This window comes from Oryx dammah, unplaced genomic scaffold, assembly GCF_014754425.2.
Source record: "Oryx dammah isolate SB20612 unplaced genomic scaffold, SCBI_Odam_1.1 HiC_scaffold_18, whole genome shotgun sequence".
Lineage (NCBI taxonomy): Eukaryota > Metazoa > Chordata > Mammalia > Artiodactyla > Bovidae > Oryx > Oryx dammah.
Window position 1 is genome coordinate 106332560 of NW_024070202.1, and position 6040 is coordinate 106338599.

Sequence of the window (6040 nt, forward strand, 5' to 3'; positions counted from 1 at the left end):
ATGGTTTTAGACTCCTACACCTTTCTTTGAGTTTCAAACAGCAGATATAAGCAGTTCCAGCTAGGGAAGTGAGGGAAAGCAGAAACAAAGGAAAGCAAGCCCAACAAAGTTAACTTAAACTCATGTCTTGATTTATGACCGCACACTGCAGAGACTGCTGTGGCTTTAACTGGCTGCCCCAAGCGGACTTGAAATTGATGGCACCAGGAGGATCAAGTAAGAACTGAAGCTTCTGAATCATCACAGAAGCTCTAAGTAAAAAATAAAATGCCTCAGCCATGGCTTCTGCTCTCTCCTGGAAAGAAGTTGCTACGTGACAAGACCATGATTTACTAGTCGGCTTTGCAGGCATGCATAGATCAGTCGCAATCACCAAAGACACCTCGAATCACTAGACGGCGCCAGGAAGTCTGCAGCTGAGGCCTTATCAGGAAGGTGAAATCACAGAGAAGTCTCCTTCTTTACCTTTTTGCCTTTAAAAGTCTTGCATCAAAGCCAACCAGATGGATCTGAGATAAGTCTAGGTCTCCACCTTCTGAGTTGCACCTCCTCTACTAATAAAAGTAGTGGAGGTCTTCCCTGGTGGATCAAATGATAATGAATCTGCCTGCAGTGCAGGAGACCCATGTTCGATCCCTGGGTCAGGAAGATCCCCTGGAGGAGGGCTTGCCAACTATTCTTGCCTAGAGAATCCTATGGACAGGGGACCCTGGCAGGCTACAGTCATAGGGTTGCAAAAGAATTGGACACGACTTCAGAGAAGGCCATGGCACCCCACTCCAGTACTCTTGCCTGGAAAATCCCATGGATGGAGGAGCCTGGTAGGCTGCAGTCTATGAGGTCGCTAAGAGTCGGACATGACTGAGCAACTTCACTTTCACTTTTCACTTTAATGCATTGGAGAAGGAAATGGCAACCCACTCCAGTGTTCTTGCCTAGAGAATCCCAGAGACAGAGGAGCCTGGTAGGAGGCTGTCTATGGGGTCGCACAGAGTCAGACACCACTAAAGCGACTTAGCAGCAGTAGCAGCAGCAAGGGATACTACTGATGTATCTTTCTCTGCTCCAAACTCTTACTTCATTTGGCCTCACGGTGCCTCGGACACATGAACTTGGGTTCAACAATAGGATGAGAGAAGATTCAAAGGCAGAGGGTTAAACACTCTGATTGAAGGGAAAATCTTGTTCATGTTTATCTCTCTCACTGAGTTGATGCTGCTCCCTAAACCAATGATACTTTAGTGTTTTCTCAGTCATATTAGGCTTAAATACTATGATTCTAAGATTTCCTTAGGATTTCTACACTCCCTGAGGTGACATATATGTTGCTTGGAGATCAAACAGAGACTTGGAAGGGGACAGGAGGGGAAAAGGAGATGGGGAGTCTCTTCCATGGATGTTCCTCTGTCCTTGCATTGGCTTCATCTGGACCCAAGCTTGCAAGACCTCCTTGGTAGTAGACTCCAAGACTCCAGACTCCCTCAGCAAATTTTCAAACTCTTTTTGTGAACACAAGGCAGAAACAGCAATTCTCCCAAGGGTGGATGGACAGTGCGACAGCGACTGTGCCTGCAAAGCCCCCTCTGCCACTGAGACCCCCACACAGCCATGAGGGATGCGGCATGAAGTAGGGCCCCTTTCAGAGAGACACTTACCCTCAATAACTCTTCCCTCCCCCTCTCATTCCTCTTTCTTGGAAAAGCATTTTCTAGTCTCCATGGTGGGGCCTGAGAGAGAAGTGAAAGGAAAATGGCTCCCTAATCATATGTTCTTCCAAAGTTGTTCTGTCCTACACTTGGACCAGTTTTTGAACTTAATAGCTGACAATTTGAAAACTTTGGTATTTGGTTCCACCATGAGAGTTTCCCCAAAATAAAGGTGCCTCCATTCTAGCTCCCTAAATGAGAGTCAAAAAAACAAATAAGTTGACCCCACATCCCTATAAATACACTGCCTGCCCACCATTGCTCTCACCTCTTAAAATCAGAGAAAAACAGGAATGAACACCAATAGAAGATGGTACCAGATCAATAGAAATCAAGGATTATGTGCAAGAAATTTGGGGAGATCTTATTTATTACAAATTTGTGTAAGTTGGGACCAAAAAAAAAAAAAAAACGAATAATGAATTTATTGCTTCGTAATGGGCCTTAGGAAGCATCACTATGAACAAAGCTAGTGGAGGTGATAGAATTCCAGTTGAGCTATTTCAAATCCTAAAAGATGATGCTGGGAAAGTGCTGTATTCAATATGCCAGCAAAATTGGAAAACTCAGCAGTGGCCACAGGACTGGAAAAGGTCCATTTTCATTCCAATCCCAAAGAAAGGTAATGCCAAAGAATGCTCAAACTACTGCACAATTGCACTCATCTCACACACTAGTAAAGTAATGCTCAAAATTCTCCAAGCCAGGTAGATGTTCAAGCTGGTTTTAGAAAACACAGAGGAACCAGAGATCAAATTGCCAACATCTGCTGGATCATCAAAAAACCAAGAGGGTTCCAGAAAAACATCTATTTCTGCTTTATTGCCTATGCCAAAGCTTCTGACTGTGTGGATCACAATAAACTGTGGAAAATTCTAAAAGAGATGGGATACCAGACCACCTAACCTGCCTCTTGAGAAATCTGTATGCAGGTCAGGAAGCAACAGTTAGAACTGGACATGGAACAACAGACTGGTTCCAAATCGGGAAAGGAGAACTTCAAGGCTGTATATTGTCACCCTGCTTATTTAACTTCTATGCAGAGTACATCATGAGAAACACTGGGCTGGAAGAAGCACAAGCTGGAATCAAGATTGCCAGAACTATCAATAACCTCAGATATGCAGATGACACCACCCTTATGGCAGAAAATGAAGAACTAAAGAGCCTCTTGATGAAAGTGAAAGAGGAGAGTGAAAAAGTTGGTTTAAAACTCAACATTTAGAAAACGAAGATCATGGCATCTGGTCCCATCACTTCATGGCAAATAGATGGGGAAACAGTGGCTGACTTTATTTTGGGGGGCTCCAAAATCACTGCAGATGGTAACCGCAGCCATGAAATTAAAAGACGCTTACTCTTTGGAAGGAAAGTTATGACCAACCTAGGGAGCGTATTAAAAAGCAGAGACATTACTTTGCCAACAAAGGTCAATCTAGTCAAGGCTATGGTTTTTCCAATGGTCATGTATGGATGTGAGAGTTGGACTATAAAGAAAGCTGAAAGGCAAAGAATTGATGCTTTTGAACTGTGGTGTTGGAAAAGACTCTTGAGAGTCCCTTGGACTGCAAGGAGATCCAACCAGTCTATCCTAAAGGAAATCATTCCTGAATATTCATTGGAAGGACTGATGCTAAAGCTGAAACTCCAATACTTTGGCCACCTCATGCGAAGAGTTGACTCACTGGAAAAGACCCTGATGCTGGGAGGGATTGGGGGCAGCAGGAGAAGGGGACGACAGAGGATGAGATGGCTGGATGGCATTACCGACTCGATGGACACGAGTTTGGGTTAACTCCAGTAGTTGGTGATGGACAGGGAGACCTGGCGTGCTGCAGTCAATGGGGTTGCAAAGAGTTAGATACGGCTGAGCAACTGAACTGAACTGAACTGAATATGTGAAAGCTGCTGACAAATATTACTCCCCTCTATTAGTAGAAGTTAGATAAGTTAATGACTCTGTTACTGAAGATGCAGAACTTGTCAAAGAATCTTATTTCCTGTCTCTAGCTATCATGAATAAACAGTCATTCACGTACCAGTCTTTGGCTTGACATGAATTTTCATTTCTCTAACCAATGCTTTCTTAATTTTGTAATATATGGCTGTGTCTGGTGATATTTTTATACAAATATGATTTAATAATACCATTTTATAATAAAAGAAAAGTCCCTGTATTTGAAATAAAATTAATTTGGGGTTGGGGAAATCCATTTTATTATTCCTCCATTTATATTATAAAAATAGGACAAGTACACTGGCATGAAGCCTCAGGGTCAAGAAAACATTAGGAACTGGTGAATGTGTTAGTTGCTTAGTCATGTCCAACTCTTTGCGACCCCATGGCCGGTAACCCACCAGGCTCCTCTGTCCATGGGGTTCTCCAGGCAAGAATATCTGAGCAGGCTGCCATTCCCTTCTCCAAGGAACTGGTGAATACTACAACACTAAAAAGCACATCCATGCGTTTTGCATAGACAGACACAACTCTGCTTCAAATGATTCACCATGAAGGCTCGATAATGCCCAATTTTTTAATTTTTCAGAGAAGACAGATTTTTGTGTGTACAGAGAAGACAGATTTTTGGGTGTACATATAGGCAGTCTTCTAAATTTAGATGTTTGCCTATAGGATAAAAATCAAATGCCAGTGAACCACTGTTGTCCAACATCAGGCACTACAAGGTAAAGTACAGCTTTAGCCCAGATTTAACCCAAGACCCACTGGGCTCTAGCTAAGACCTTGGTTCTCAATGGTGACTGTGAGATCTCTTAGCTTTTTAAAAATACAGCATGCCTGGGCCCTGTCTCTCTGATTCTCTTCCTCATTTTCTTGTGCTGTATTGTAAATACTTCCTAGATGTTATGTTTTTTTACAAATTGAAGGTTTGTGTAACCCTTTGCTAATCATGTCTATTAGTGCCATGTTTCTTTTTATCTCCCAGATTCTGACTAAATAGATTAGGAATGAGTCCTGGGCATATATATACGTATATATACACATATATATAATATTTTATATTTTGTTTTATGCTTCATTATACTTTATATTATATTTTATTGATTTATATATTTATGAAAGTGAAGGTATTAGTTGCTGAGTCACATCTGACTCTTTGCAACCCCATACTATAGCCCACCAGGCTCCTCTGCCCATGGGATTCTTCAGGCAAGAATACTGGGGTGGGTAGACACTCTCTTCTCCAGGGGATCTTCCCAAGCCAGGATCAAACCTGGGTCTCCCGCATAGCAGGCAGATTCTTTACTGTCTGAGTCCCCAGGGAAGCCCATATATATTTATAAATATTTTATATTTTATACACATACATATGTTCCAGAGTTCATTCTGCTACACAGCCAGGGCAAAGAAGTAGGGAATTAAATTTCAAGTAATGATGTTTTGTCACATTTTCCAACTTCAACACTATGTTCAAAACACTCTGAAGGCTTCCCGGGCTAACTCTACCTGATTCAGGGCACAAATATTGACATGGATCTTGGTAAATTAGAACTGGTGATAAACACACGAACAATGAAAACTGTCATATGGGAGTTTTTTGTCTCTAACTCAAATGACATCCAATTTTGGCTTTTCTGAGTACTGTTTGAGGACACTATAATAGCTAGCTTTTCTGAAAGAAACTTGATTCTAAGTAAAAATGATCAGATATGAGCTGATGGGAAATTCTGACTCATAAACTAACCATAGGAAAAAAGTCTCTACCCAAATAAAGGAGATAACAAAGGAAGCAGGAGAAAGCAGATCAAAAGAATCTTTTCACATTTTCATGGATAATTTAGCAGGTAACAAGTCTTGTGAGATAAGAAAAAAAGACTGTGATTGCTAAACTGGGACTCTTGCCCCATAAAGTCAGTAAAATACGGACTTAAATAAGATAGGTAGGTTGGAGACAAAAATGGCAACCCACTGCAGGATTGCCTGGGAAATCTTACGTACAGAGGAGCTTGGCAGGCTACAAGCCATGAGGTCACAAAGAGTCAGACACAACTGATTGACTAAACAACAACAAAGGTAGGTAAGGTAGGAGGGTGCTGGGATAGGAGCCTGTCTAAATTTTTCTTTTCCCCAATGAGCTCCTGAAAGCCCAAGACAAATGGGTCTTGATGAAAAATGGAGACAGCCGGCAACCAGATCCTCTCATCATTTGCATTTCAAGCCTCTAACTTGTGGTCACGTGACAAGCAAATGAAGAAAAATTGGCAATTACCATTAACTGGAAAGAAAAAACATAATTACACTGAGTCAGGATCAGACAGTTGCAGAGAAGGTACCAGTTCTTCAGGCAGAAATCTGAACATCCGAGCCAAAGAGG